At 36.3% G+C, this 15,829-nt stretch overlaps 2 protein-coding genes across 4 annotated transcripts in view; both read right to left on the bottom strand.

The window, feature by feature from the left end:
- The window catches only part of MED20 (mediator complex subunit 20), a 63,819-nt gene that overhangs the window by 12,327 nt on the left and 35,663 nt on the right, over nucleotides 1–15,829 (bottom strand). The window contains exons 6-8 of one of the 3 annotated variants that reach the window (XR_005217770.1): nucleotides 12,918–13,087; nucleotides 10,670–10,743; nucleotides 8,672–8,815 (exon numbers count right to left, since the gene is read on the bottom strand). The gene's annotated coding sequence lies outside the window, so the exon portion shown is untranslated. Of the gene's footprint in view, nucleotides 1–7,864; nucleotides 8,816–10,669; nucleotides 10,744–12,917; nucleotides 13,088–15,829 lie in introns of those variants that run through there. The other 2 variants (XR_005217769.1, XR_005217771.1) reach the window with 2 other exon arrangements.
- USP49 (ubiquitin specific peptidase 49) overlaps nucleotides 1–15,829 on the bottom strand; it is a 106,347-nt gene that overhangs the window by 78,777 nt on the left and 11,741 nt on the right. Inside the window, 1 exon segment of the mRNA XM_037842082.1 lies at nucleotides 10,670–10,743. The gene's annotated coding sequence lies outside the window, so the exon portion shown is untranslated.

Here is a 15,829-nt window from a genome sequence, read left to right as displayed (position 1 = left end):
AGTGAAGTAAAGAAGAAGCAAGCTGTATAGAACAGAAACTGGAAAGGCTCATGAAGTGGAGGCTCCACATACCTCTGAAAAGAGAGATAAATGTGGGGATCCCCAAAGTAATTTGCACAGAGAATAAAATCTATATGCAGGGCCTCCCTGAGGAGCTGGGGGAAAATGCAGAGGTGTTAGGCTTCCTCATCTAGATTGTTGGTGATGTTCTCACAAACATTGAGGACTGGCAGTTTGATGTGCTGAGCCCTCTATCAAGGGATTTGCCCTTATCAAGCTCATCACTGCAAAGGAGAGGCTAAACTTGCTTATAATTGTGCCTAAGAGTTTCCCCCTGAGTACCTCTTTGTTGCTCAGATGTGGTCCTCTCTCTCTAGCTAACCCTACTTGGCGGGTGAACTCATTGCCCTCCCTGCTACGTGGGATCTGACTCCCGGGGGTGTAAACCTCCCTAGCAACATGGGATATGACTCCTGGGGATGAATCTGGACCCGACATCATGGGATTAAGAACATCTTCTTGACCAAAACAGGGATGCGAAATGAAACGAAATAAGAGTTTCAGTGGCTGAGAGATTTCAAATGGCGTCAAGAGGTCACTCCAGCAGGCATTCTTATGCACTATATAGATAACCCTTTTTAGGTTTTAATGCACTGGAATAGCTAGAAGTAAATGCCTGAAACTATCAAACGGCAACCCAGTACAAAGTCGATTGTATAGCAACTTACATTACAAGAAATGACAGTGTGATTGTGAAAGCCTTATGGATCACACTCCCTTTATCTAGTGTATGGACGGATGAGTAGAAATATGGGGACAAAAAATTAAATGAAAAATAGACTGGGGGGTGTTTTGGATGTTCTTTACTTTTATTTTTTATTCTTATTTTCACTTTTTCTGGTACAAGGAAAATGTTCAAAAAATAGATTGGAGTGGATGAATGCACAACTATATGATGGCACTGTGAACAACTGATTGTACACTTTGGATGGTTCTGTGGTATGTGAATATATCTCAATAAAATTGAATTTTAAAAAATGTGGGGATCCCCCACTCCCACAAAAGAAAAAGAAAAAAAAGAAGAAGTTGTATTGAATGTCTTTAAAACGATCCTCACGGAATTCCCCTCCTCAGCCCTGAGCAATCAAGTGACTATGCCTCTTCCACTTTTGCAGAGGACTGGGGTTTTATTTGTTGGAGAGTTTTGACCTTAGATGTTCTGGCCTTTGGTATACCAGGCACAGCTAAGGATGGGGGTGCCTGTTAGACAGTAATGGTGAAGAGACAATAGCCACTTGGTGCATTCTGATTAGGAAACTCCCTTCACACCTTCCAAGAAGGGAAGGCCCAAATGCCACCCAATAAAAAACAAGCTTCTATTAAAGTGTATTTCAAAATTAAAATTATCCTTAGAGGAAAACTTTTATCATTCACATTTTGAATGTCATGTTTCTTTTCCCATTCTTATTCTAATGGTGCCCCCAATTGTATGTACTTGGAAATGGCTGAAGTTACTGAGTGATAAGATAGACATCTACCCAGTGAGCAGGAATCTGATGGCCACATTAGTTAACCTTGAAGCCATTATTAAATGACTCAATCTAATGAGTCAAGTAATCTCTTTCTGTATAAAAGTCTATTAAACACATTCTATGAGGCCAGCATTTCCCTGATACCAAAGCCAGATAAAGACAGCACAAGAAAAGAAAATTATAAACCAAAGTTCCTTATGGATAGAGATACAAAAATTCTCAACAAAATACTGGCAAATCAAATCCAACAGTATATTACAAGTATTAAACACTATGGCAAGTAGGATTTATTCCAGGAATGAAAGGATGGTGCAACAAGAAAATCAATCAAAGCAATACACCACATTAATAGAACAAAGGAAACAAAACACATGATCATCTCAATTGATGCAAAAAAGGCAATTAACAAAACCCAACATCCTCTCATGATAAAAACACTCAGAAAACTAGGAATAAAAGAGAACTTTCCCAAGATGATATAGAGCTTTTATGAAAAACCCAATGGTGAAAAACTGAAAGTCTTCCCCTTAAGACCAAAAACAAGACAAAGATGTTGGCTATCACTACTGCTATTCAACACGGAACTGGAAGTTTTAGCAAGAGCAATAAGGCAAGAGAAGGAAATAAAAGGCATCCAAATTGTAAAGGAAGAAATCAAATTATCCCTACTCACAAAAGATACGATCCTATATAGAGAAAAACCCCCAAGAATCCACAGGAAAGCTACTAAAATTAATAAACAATTCCAGTAAAGTTGCAGATTACAAGATAAACATGCAGAAGTCAGTTGGGTTTTTATACATCTTGACTTTGGGGTTCTCCTAGCTTCAAACCTGTGAGCTAATAAATTCCTATTGTTTAAGCCAACCCATTGTAAGGTATTTCTTTTTGCAGTTAGGAAACTTAAAGAGGAGGTGAAAGACTTGTACACTGAAAACTACAAAAAATTGCTGAAAGAAATTAAAGACTTAAATAAATGGAAAGACATCTGTGTTCATGGATTGGAAAACTTAATATTTTTAAGATGTCAATACTGCCTAAAATGATCTACAAATTCAATGCAATCCCATTCAAAATTTTAGCAGACTTTTTTGCAGAAATGGATAAGCTGTCCACAATTCATATGGAATTATAAGGGGCCTTGAATAGCCGAAACAATCTTGAAAAAGAAGAACAAAGTTGGAAGACTCATAGTTTCTGATTTCAAAACTTACTACACAAAGCTATAGTAATTAAAACAGTGTGGTACTGCCATAAGGACAGAAATACAGATCAATGAAATAGAACCGAGAGTCCAGGGATAAACCCACACATACGGTCATGTGATTTTCAGCAAGGATGCCAAGTCCATTCAATGGGAAAATAACAGTCTCTTCAATAAATGGTGCTGAGCCAACTGGAAATCCACATGCAGAAGAATGAATATAGACCCCTACCTCTCACCATTTACAAAAGATAATTCAAAATAAACTAGTGACCTAAATATAAGAGCTAATACTATAAAACTCTTATAAGAAAATAGGGAAATATCTTTAGTAACTTGTAGTAGGCAATGGATTTTCAGATTTTTATACCAAAAGCATAGCAGCAAAAGAAAAACAGATACAATGGACTTCATCAAAATTTAAAATGATTGTGTATCAAAGGACTACCAAGAAAGTGAAAAGACAACCTACACAATGGGAGAAAAATGTGTGGAAACCATATATCTGACAAACCAAATCCAACAGTACATTAAAATAATTATACTCCACAATCAAGTGGGTTTTATCCCACGTATGCAAGGATGGTTCAACACAAGAAAACCAATTAAAATAATATACCATATTAACCAATCAAAGGGGAGAAAACCTCATGATCATCTCAATTGATGCAGAAAAGGCATTTGACAAAATCTAGCATTGTTTCTTGATAAAAACACTTAGACAGATAGGAACAGAAGGAAACTTCCTCAACATGATAAAGGGCATATATGAAAAACCCACAGCTAACATTGAACTCTATGGTGAAAGACTGAAAGCTTTCCCTCTAAGATCTGGAAGAAGACAAGGATACCCACTGTTGCCACTGTTATTCCACATTGTGCTAGAAGTTCTAGCTAGAGCAATTAGGCAAGAAAAAGAAATAAAAGGCATCCAAATTGGAAAGGAAGAAGCAAAACTTTCACTATTGGCAGATAACATGATCCTATATATAGAAAATCACAAAAAACCTATTAGAGCTATAAACAAGGTCAGCAAAGTGGTGGGATACAAGAATCAACATGCAAAAATCAGTAGTGTTTCTATACACTAGTAATGAGAAATCTCAGGAGATAAAGAAAACAATTCAAGGAAAAAAGAAATCAAGAAAAAGATTCAAGGAAAAAAGAAATCAAGTAAAAAACTTACAAGAGCAACTAAAAGAATCAAATATGTAAGAATAAATTTAACCAAGGATGTAAAAGACCTGTACACAGAAAATTACAAAACATTGCTAAAAGAAATCAAAGATAACCTAAATAAATGGGAAGACATTCTGTGTTCATGAATTATAATGCTAAATGCATTAAGATGTCAATTCTACCCAAATTGATCTACATATTCAATGCAATACCAATTAAAATTCCAACAGCTTTTGCATAAATGAAAAGCCAATTATCAAATTCATTTGGAAGGGTAAGGGGCCTTGAATTGCCAAAAACAACTTGAAAAAAAGAATGAAGTGGGAGCATTCACACTTCCTGACTTTAAAGCATATTATAAAGCCACAGTGGTCAAAATAGCATGGTACTGGCATAAAGATGGACACACTGATCAATGGAATCAAATTGAGAAATCAGAAATAGATCAATGTCAATTGATTTCTGACAAGGCTCTCAATCCACTCAACTGGGACAGAACAGTCTCTACAATAAATTGAGCTGGAAGAACTGGATTTCCATATCCAAAAGAATGAAAGAAGATCCCCTATCTCACATCCTATACAAAAATTAACTTTCATAGATCGAAGACCTAAAATATAAGAGCCAGTACCATAAAACTCCTAGAAGAAAATGTAGAGAAACATCTTCAAGATCTAGTGATAGGTGGTAGTTTCTTAAACCTTACACCAAAAGCACAAGTAATGAAAGAAAAAATAGATAAATCAGACCTCCTCAAAACTGAATATTTCTGTGTTTCGAAGGACTTTGTCGAAAAGGGTGAAAAGGCAGCCAACTCAATGGGAGAAAATATTTGGAAACCACAAATTTGATAAGGGTTTGTTATCCAGAATATATAAAGAAATCCTACATTCAACAATAAAAAGACAAACAAACCAATTTTAAAATGGGCAAAAGACATGAATAGACATTTTTCCAAAGAGGAAAAACAAATGGCTAAAAAGCTCATGAAAAGATGCTCCCTTTTCACTTGCTATTAGGGAAATGCAAAATCAAAACCACAATGAGATATCATTTCACACCTACTAGAGTGGCTGCTATTATTAAACAAACAGGAAACTGCAAGTGTTGAAGAGGATGTAGAGAAATAGGAACACTTATTCACTGCTGTTTGGAATGTAAAATGATCCAGCCACTGTGGAGGAAGGTTTGGTGGATCCTCAGAAAGCTAAGTATAGAGTTGCCTTACAACCTGGCAATCCCACTATTTGGTATATATACCCAGAAGATCTGAAAGCAGGGATGCAAACAGACATTTGCATACAATGTTCAGAACAGCATTATTCACAATTGCCAAAAGACAGAAAACAACCCAAGTGTCCATCAACAGATGAATGGATAAACAAAATGTGGTATGATGATGGAATATTATTCAGCAGTAAGAAGGAATGAAGTCCTGAAGCACGTGACTATATGGATAAACCTTTAGGACATTATGTTGAGTGAAGTGAGTCAGAAACAAAAGGATAAATATTTTATGATCTCACTAATATGAATTAATTATAGTATGTAAACTCATAGACATAAAATCTAGAATGTAGACTACCAGGAGATAGAATGAAGTTAGAGAATGGGGAGTGATGCAGAATTTTTAACTAAGTAGAACTTAAATGTTTGGGAATGGATAGAGGTGATGGTAGCATGTTATTGTGAGTATAAATAACAGTGCTGAATTGTGGGTGAATGTGGTGGAAAAGGGAAGTTCAGAGTCACATAGGTCAACAGAAGGAAATCTAGAGGTTAAAAAATGGGAATGCATAAAACTGTGAATCTTGTGGTGGATGACTGTGACTAACTGTACAAATATAAAAACGTTCTTTCATGAACTAGAACAAATGTACCTCACTATTACAAGGAGTTAATAATAGAGTGGTGTTGGGGAAAAATGTACCTATTGCAAACTATGGACTACAACTGACAATAATATCTTAATATTCTTTCATCAACAGTAACAAATATACCACACTAATATTAGGGGTCAGTAATAGGGGGGATTAAGGGGTATGGGATGTTTTGGGTTTTCTTTTTAATTTTTATTTCTTTTTCTGGAGTAATGAAAATGTTCTAAAATTGATCATGGTGATGAACGATCAACTAGGTGATGATACTGTGAGCCACTGATTTTATACTTTGAATTGATTATATGGTATGCAAATATATCTCAATAAAATTGTATTTTTAAAAAAAGTGCTTTCATCAATTGTAACAAATGTTCCACACCAATGTAAGATATTAATAATAGGGTGGTATAAGGGCATTTTATGCATGATTGCTCTGTAAAACCATAACTTCTGGTATTTATTCTTTATAAAGTTGTTTCTTGAGAAAACTGACACTAACTTTGAATATAAGCAAGATTAAATCTTCCCAACAAGAACAACTGGATGATCCCATTTTTGTTGCCTTATTGGGCATTCTAACCCCTGAAACATTCCAAACCATTTGGTATAATTTTTTTTTTTTAATAACACACAAAATTCCAGTTGTTCCCACTATATCCTCAGCACTCAGCCACTGAGAAACACTAGTTAGTGTTCAAAATCCACAGAGGCCACCAACTCTTGAAATTCCCCTAAAGGGAGCTGTGCTGAGGGCAAAAGATTCAAAGACTATAATTTAAGGTAGCATGTAAGCCCCGAGGACAGTGATCTTTGTGGTTTTGTTTTGCTCACTGACATATATCAGCCCTTAGAACAGAGCCTGTCACATAGCAGATGCTCAATTAATTATGTAAAATAAAAGGACGTCCTGAAGGATTCTTTCCAAAATTTGGAACAACCAATACATCAGACATTCCAAGTATGGTATGTATCAGCTAGGTCATCGGAGAGGTTGGAAGTGTTCCTATGTCCAACCAAACCTTCTTTTCTCCTCTCAGTCCAGATTTCCACAGCTCCTTATAATCTGGAACATAGCCTCTAGCACAATTAGGAAAAAGGAGCAGACTTTTCACTTCTCTAGATTGTGAGCCACAACCCCAACCTATCAGGAAGTCACTAGAGAGCAGATGGAGGTGTCACGTGGCATTGTAATGTTCTGATGCAGAAAAAAACCACAGTGCTTCTCAGTGTGAATCTAGTGAGCCCCACCTAATGTGATCATTTTGTGCTTGGACACAGTAAGTAAAAAGCCTAACAGGCACACTCAATTTATAAATAAATGCCAATATCTTACCAACCACCAACATTTACAAAATTTGTTTAATCTTGCCAATAGGAGACACACCAGTAGTAAAACAAAATTAGCATTTATTTCTATTCACTCATCTTAATTGAGATGAGTTGTTATAAGCAAGGATAAAAGGGGAAATAAGATGTATATATGAGTTCCTTTTGTCCACTAAATGGTTAACATTTTCAGAAATACTGTCTTATCATCTGATAATATTAATCATAATGTAATGGATAGTAGCACTTCCTGAATTCTAATTTAATGATCAACTATATACATTCTAACCCATGAACCATATATTAAATTAAATCTCTAATTTTAGTTCAAACTTTTGACCCTGTGGGAGCAGGTCTCAAAATTTTTGGTCTTAGGATCCCTTTATACTTTTATTATTTACTGAAGACCCTAAAGAACTTTTGTTTATATGGGTTATAATCATATTAGAAATTAAAACAAAAATTTTAATATTTAGAAATAAATTTCAGATTAACATAAGCAATATTTTTATGGAAAAAAAACCTAAAGTTTCCAAAACAACAAAAATGTTTAGTGAAAATAATGGTTTTGTTTTACATTTTGTCTGCAAGATAATTGGATTCTATCTGCTTCTACATTTAATCAGTTAAGTGTAGAGAATGAGAGTGGAAAAGGCTAATAAGGTTTTAGTATATAATGAAAATAGTTCTGACTTCAAAAAGCCCCTGAAAGGGTCTCCACACTTTGAGAACCCTGTTTTAAAAGATAGGTACATTAAGAGCCATAATATTGATCAACATTTAGAAGAATCTCCAAATAAACAGGGAAAGGGGCAGAAACAATGGAGAGAGGAAAGAGGAAAATATCACTGACTCCATGAAGGGAGGCCACGACATTTATATCTATGTGCTTGTCATAACTTAAACGTAGCTTACTCTTTGTACTTTACCATATTTCAACAGGAAATAAAAAAAACAAGACAAGCTTCTCTCTGACAATACACATGCCAGAACAAAAACCACATACCATAACTCCTTCCAGGTCCTATATAAACGTCAGTTGTTAATGTACATTTACTTCTTGACCATCGCTTATAAGTGACATTCTAATTATAAGACCAATAAGCCCCTTTCTCCTGGCTTTCCTTCCCTCGCACAACTTTCTGCTGACTATCACTCAAATATTATTTAACAAGACAAAAGAGCAATTGCCAATTACCAATCAGTTCCAAACTGCTGCACAGCTCAATCTCTGGTGCATTTTTCTATAAATAGCTGTTAAATGGTAATCTACAAATCAAGTCAGTCTGACCCCTTCTAAACATGTGTTGTTCTTTTGCTAGTTCAGGTGATTTCTACCTACCATGGACGATTGGTAATGAAGCAAAACAGCTGTATTCAGATAAGTATAGTCAAAAATTTACAGTCATCTCACATCATCATTTTTCCCATATTTAAGAAGATATTCAACTTAAAATTCTCCTTCCCACAGGTAAGTGAAAACAGTTTAGTTATGGTGACTACTTCAGGAGATATTTGGCTTTAGTGTCTTACTTAAAATTAATACCCACTTTAGCAAACCTTTTAAGGCTTCACGCCAGCACCTTGGTCAACAGCACGGGCTCTGGAGCACAGGGCCTAGGAATGAATTCTGAAGTTGCCACTTGCAATGTGACTTTGGGCAAGTTACTTAATCTGTGCCTCAGCTTTCTCAGCTGTAAAATGAAGATAATAAGAGAATCAACCTCATAAACGGAGAACAGGATTAAATGAGATAAGGAATAAATTAGTAAAGCACTTTAAACAGTGCCTGGCACTAAATAAATACTCAGCAAATGTTAACTTTTGTTTCTATAAATTAATTTTATGGGAAAGCCATAAGGACCACACTCCCCTTTGTCTAGTTTATGGATGGATGAGTAGAAAAATAGGGGAAGGAAACAAACAAACAAACAAACAGAAAAAGGTACCCAGTGTTCTTTTTTACTTTAATTACTCTTTTTCACTTTAATTATTATTCTTGTTATTTTTGTGTGTGTGCTAATGAAGGTGTCAGGGATTGATTTAGGTGATGAATGTACAACTACGTAATGGTACTGTGAACAATCGAATGTATGATTTGTTTAGTATGACTGTGTGGTATGTGAATATATCTCAATAAAATGAAGATTTAAAAAAAAATTTTTTTTAATTAATTTTAAAACAGCCTCACAATGGTCATAGCAGATAGAACAGACCATAATAATCTATTGGAGTAAAAGAAAACAGAGATGACTGTTTCAGCATCCTTCTTTCTTAAAATAGGTAATTGCCTGTGTCACCCCAGAAAGTGCTTACAAGCCATGGAAAAGACATCAGAGAACAATGAAACTCAAGATGACTTGTCCTTCAAATAGATTGGAGGAATTTTAAATTCACTGAAAATGTGACATAGCTATCTTGAAGAAAATCAAGCATCCTGCTTTGACATGATACAACTTTTACAGGCAAGATGAAATTAGACTGCAGATGGTTATTTATTCATACATATCTATAAGCATCATGTACACCTTAAGACATGGAATAATTTTCTAGCAGCATGTTCTGAGAGAAATAAAGCATGAAGCAAAAAAGAAACTGTTCATAAGAAAATGAAAAAATCCTAACCATCAGGGTTTACCTCACCCAAGATGGCTTAATTCTTGGAATGTATCAGAGAAAGAGTCATCTGTGGATGGCTGATACATAAAATTGCTAACTGGGATACACAAGATAATTATAGCTAACACTTACTATGTTCCAGGCATTATTCCAGTTTTTTCCATGGATTAACTAATCCTCAACATTGCTACTGAGCTAGGCAATTCCTTACGCTCAAGGAACTGAGGCACAGAGAGATTAACTTGCCCAGATGGCAAGTTAGTAGTGGTTCATCAAAAACTGTCTGGCTCCAGAGCCCATGTTTTTAACCACTGGGCAAAGAAAAAGGTTTACACAAATATGCATGATACAATTACACTTATTATCTCTGGGAGGGGGTTAAGATTCAGATAGAGGGTTTCGGTTTACTGTCATGTTTGAATAATTGGCAATAAGAATATATGGACTTGCTTATGTAATTTAAAAAATGTTTACATCCCATAACCTTAGTCAAACTTTTTCTTGGGCTTTCTGTGGAATTCTATTTGATTACTGCCTGACACTCAATCTTTACTTGCTCAAATTAACAGGATTCCCATCATGATGCTAACATTACAGCAGCTAGAAGTTTCTGGAGAGAAAAGAGGGGTAGGTAATTATTCTTGACAGGTCATGAGAGACACAGTCTCTGTCTAAACGCCAATAAGCTTCATGTTTTTCGTATATTTGCTGGTCTCCAGGACCCACCTTTATCTTCAAATACGGCTGTGCTCCCTCCTAGTTTAATTTGTGGTTACTGAGTTCAGAATTGAGACAAGGCAAAGAACAGTCATTGATCATTCACCCCAATAGTATCCCAGCCTTGGCCACCTATGGCACACTGGCCATACATAAAACTAATGTTATGAATAGCCTAATTAATAACTTTTTATTATAGTTTTCTTTCTTACCCTTTAAATAAGTTTTTTCCATCTTCATCCATATTATTCCAGAGTCATTGGTTACGTTTCTTCTTCTCTATTACCTAGGGGGAAAAACAATCTGTAAAATTGGGCTAATACATGGCAAGAGAAAAGCAACTGCATGAATTTTATTTAAAAATTAAAAAAAAGGATCAGTATTACATAGTAGTTGAATGAACTCCCTACAAGTCCTCAAAACTGATGTAAAATAGTGAAGCAAAACCATTCAGTCACTTATAGACTGGTCCATGAGGGGAAGAATTAAAGGTTTACTTCCTGAACAAAGCTATTTCTGTATTTGTTGCAGGTTTTAAAATTTAGTACATTGTCTTTGCACAGTTGATTTCCTAACCTGAAATGGTCAGAAAAAAAATCCATGGTAATTGTGTGATTATGTCTCCCAATTTAGACACGTTCTTAATCCACACTACTGTGGGCGTGAACCCCTTGTAAATAGGACCTTTTGAAGATGTTTTTAGTTAAGATGTTGTCAACTGAACCAAGGATGATTTTAATCTGGATTACTGGAAGCCTTATACGAAGGTCACAGGGAGAGGTAGGAAGTTAGTGGGAAAGGAGGGACACTGTCATGTGACAGAAAAGCCAAGGGAACTCCAAGGATTGCCGGCAGCCAGCACCAGAATGCTAGTCTTCGAGAAGAAAGCAAACTCTAAATTATAGACTTCTAATCTGAAAACCATAAGCCAATGAATTCCCAATCCATTGTGTGACTTTTGTTATGGCAGTCTGGCAAACTAAAACAGTAACAAAAACACTCAAATATCAAAAGCAAAAATTATTTTTGCAGAAGTGAAATATTTAATAATGAAAGATGGCATCTTTTGGGCTGCGTAGGCTCATGACTTTTAGGTAAGCAGCAGACTTCTTTAAAAGCAGAATACATCCCATTCACAAAAACATTACATTAGCCAGTGATATCTAGACATCTAGAGATTTGGATAAATTACATTATAATCATTTTTTTAAAGTTTCTGACACTTTATTCAGGAAGCAAGACTCAACAGTTTGAGATTGGTATGCTGTCAGCTGCCATGTAGCAAGATGAAAATTTCTCTTATTTTGTCATCCTAATAGCTAATACAAGAATTCCTCTTGGAATGAACTTTCTTTGTGAAAATACGTTCCCTCAATATGGGCCCCCTATACCTCATGTCCAGTACCCTTGTGGTGGGTGGTTTCCTGAAGAATGACTATCAAGACCCCAAGGAGAAAGGGAAATTGCTCTGAGTTAAACAAGCAGAATAATTTGTTATTTTATATTTGAAAGGATCAGAGAGAAGAATGATGAAGAGAAGAATAGAAGAGTTAGTATAATGGAGCAGATGGACCTTTTATGAAAGGTCAAGAAACATTTTAAGAGCAGGGATGCTTTACTGGGGAAGTTATTTGAATTAATGCAATGTAAGGCTCACCTCACCTCTACTGTGCCCCCATTCTCCAGTTAGGTGTACTAAACCCACAAATTCTCAGGGCCTTTCTGAAAATCAGAGGAGCCAAGTTTCACATCTGGGTGCACCACGGTACAAATTTGAGACACGAGGAAAGATAATAGCAACCCAGGAGGTAGGAAAGGCAGCAAGATCATAAAAACCAGGAAAGGCACAAATGTTTTTAGGAATAGCTTAGACTTCTACATGCTCTGGATTGGGAGTCTGAGGCAATCTTATCTAGGAGAAGGCTAAGCTGACATTGCATGGTAGAGGTTTCACATCCATAAAATGTCTCTCTTTCCTATTCAAAGAACTCTTAGTTTTAATGTAAGAACACCAAAAATTAAAAGTTAACTTAATTACATTTAAATCCAAGTTATTTGTACTAATTCTGGATGCTCCCCAAAGGCTGACCACAATAATCTATCCTATACCTAAACAGCACCCAGGATAGGTAACCACATGGAGTTTAAGCTTATAGTCATTACTTTGAAGAGTAATGACTTCAATAATTATGACTGGCTATCTTGAAAACTTAGAAATTATAAGAAGTTAAAATATGAAAACTATTAAAAAGTCTCCAGACATTCAAGTATTCTCCAACTAGGCCCCACTTAACAGGATTTAAACTATTGTAATATACTTTTGAATTGGGGGATGTGGAATCAACGATATATAAAATAAATCACCGAATTAGGCACAAACTAAAAATGTGGATGACATCCTTTTAACTGGGCATTAGAAATAAAGTCCCCAACAATCAGGAAAGTATATTCCAAGCTTACCTATTAGTGAAACATGCTGAAACCTCAGGTTTTCTGGTGTCATGAAAGGCAAGAGTACAGCATTTGGAGTAACAGAGATCAGTTATCATCATGGTGTCCATTTATTAGTATGAGACCTTGCGCAAGTTACTTAACTTCTCTGAGCCTGTTTTTTCATCTACTTCACAGCACTGGTGTGAGGATTAAATGAGAATGCAGGTAAAATGCTTAGTACATTACTTAGCACATAGCTGATGATCAACAAAGGTTTAGCTTCCTGCCTTTATCTTTCCACATTTAGTAAAGAGGAATTTTCAGGACTTGAAAAAGAGAAAATTCACTCTGGAAACACTTACCCAACTTACTTTGCTAAACAGTTAATAATAATGGTGGTGATGATGATGATGATGATGACGATGACGACAGCAGCTAATACTTATATAGTCTTTAATGTGTGCCAGACATTGATCTAAGAACTTTTATAAATATTAACTTATTCTATCCCCAGAACAACTATCAGGTAGGTATTATTTTTAATTCATTTCACGAGAAATCTGTGACACAAATAGGTTCCATAGCTAATAAGTGGCAGAGCTAGGATTAAACCAGGTTTTCTGCACATAAGAAATACTAGTACTGCAAATCAAAACCACAGTGATACATCATTTCACACCCACTAGGATAACTACAATCAAAAAGTCAATTACAAGTTTTAGTGAGGATGTGGAGAAATCAGAAACTTCATACACAGTTAGTGGGAATGCAAAATAGTGCAGCCAAACTCTTAAAACTCAATAACGAAAAGACAAACCACCCAAATAAAATATTGGCAAGGGAACTGAATAGACCTTTTTCCAAAGAAGATATACAAATGGCCAACAAGCACATGACAAAATGCTCAACATTATTAGTCATTAGGGAAATGGAATCAAAACCACAAGGAGACACCATTTCACACACATTAGAATGACTATAATAATAATTTAAAAAAATGGAAAATAACAAGTGTTTTGTGAAGATGTGGAGAAATTGGAACCCTTATATATTGCTGGTGGGAACATAAAATGGTGCTACTGTGGAAAACAGCTTGGCAGTTCCTCAAAAAATTAAACATAGAATCACCATACAACCCAGTAATTCAACTCCTAAGTATAGACCCAACAGAATTAAAACTAGGTATTTAAACAAATACTAGTACACAAACATTCAGGGCAGCACTATTCACAATAACTAAAAGTTGTAAACAACTGGTATAGTAAGGAAACTGGCCTCCAAAAAGAGGTCTGACCTTTATCTTGGCTCCTGGGGGCTAACTTCTACAATCTTGGAATTTCCAATGCTAGGAGTGTCTTTGTTATTCATTGTACGCCCCAGACCACATCTGAGAGTATATGTGAACTGGATGACTCAGGGTGGGGGCTGATCATACCAGAAAGGCCAATCATGTTGTTAGAGTTTTGAGCTACATCACATCAGCCTGTTCTGGTTTGCTAATGCTGCCGTTATGCAAAATATCAGAAATGGATTGGCTTTTATAAAGGGGGTTTATTTGGTTACAAAGTTACAGTCTTAAGGCCATAAAAGTGTCCAAGCTAAGGTGTCAACAACAGGGTACCTTCACAGAAGAATGGCCAATGGTGTCTGGGAAGGCATGTGGCTGGCATCTTCTTTTGCTCCCAGGTTGTGTTTCAAAATGGCTTCCTCCCAGGATGCTTCTCTCTGGGCATCTGGTATTCTCTTTAGTTTCTCCCAGGCAAACTCTGGAGTAGCAAAAGTCTACTTTCAATGGCCATTTTCAAAATGTTTCTCTTGGGTGCAGCTGCTCTCCAAAATGTCACTCTTAGCTGGTCTGAGGTCCTTCTGTTTGTGAGCTCTTTTATATGACTCCAGTGATTAAATCAAGACCCACCCTCAATGGGTAGGGTAACACCTCCATGGAAATTATCCAATCAATGGTCTCACTAACAGCTGATTGAGTCACATCTCCATGGAAACACTCAATCAATAGGTTCCAACCTAATCAACAGTAATAGGTCTGCCCCACTAGACTGCATTAAAGAACATGGCGTTTTGAGGGACATAATATATCCAAACTGGCACACAGCCTAACCCATCAACCTGCTCTCTGGGGAGGGGGCTGCAGACTGAGTTCAACCATGTGGTCATCAATTCAATCATGCTTACATAATGAAAGCCCAATGAAATCTCTGGACACATAAGTTCAGAGAGTTTCTCTGGTTGGTAATACACATTGATGTGCCAGAAGGGTGACATGTTCTGCTGACTCAATGGAGAAAGGACACAGAAGTTTAGCACTTGAGACCCTCCCAGACCTTGCCTTACATATCTCTTCTTTTGGTTTATTATTCGTTTCCTTTTGCTATAATAAAACTTTCACGGTGAGTATAGCACCTGCCTGAGTTCTGTGAGTCATTCTACAGAATTATTGAACATGAAGGGGTGGGGGGGGGTGACCCCAGAATTTGTAGCCAGTTGGTTAGAAGTGGGAGTGGCCTGAGAACCTCCAATCTTGTGGCTGGTGTCTGAAGTAATAACAGTCTTATAAAGGGCTGTGCCCTTAACCAGTGGAGTCTGATCTAATACGGGTACTTAGAGACAGAACTGTATTATAGTTGGTGTCAGTAGTTAACACACAACCCAAATGTCCATCAACAGATGAACATAATGGGGCATTATCCATACAATGGAATATTATTGGGTCATAAAAAGAAAAGAAGTACTGAACATGCTACAATGTGGATGAACCTAAGAAACATTACGCTAAGTGAAAGAAGACAGACACAAAAGGTCACATATGATATGATTCCATTTATATGAAATACCCAAAGTAAATAAATCCAGACACAGAAAGCAGATTAATGGTTGCTTAGGGAAAAGGGGAGAAGGAAATGGGTTGTGACTGTAATGGGTAG

This window comes from Choloepus didactylus, chromosome 7 (genome assembly GCF_015220235.1).
Source record: "Choloepus didactylus isolate mChoDid1 chromosome 7, mChoDid1.pri, whole genome shotgun sequence".
In the NCBI taxonomy this organism is placed as follows: Eukaryota; Metazoa; Chordata; class Mammalia; order Pilosa; family Megalonychidae; genus Choloepus; species Choloepus didactylus.
This window is presented reverse-complemented; position numbering and strand designations above follow the sequence as displayed.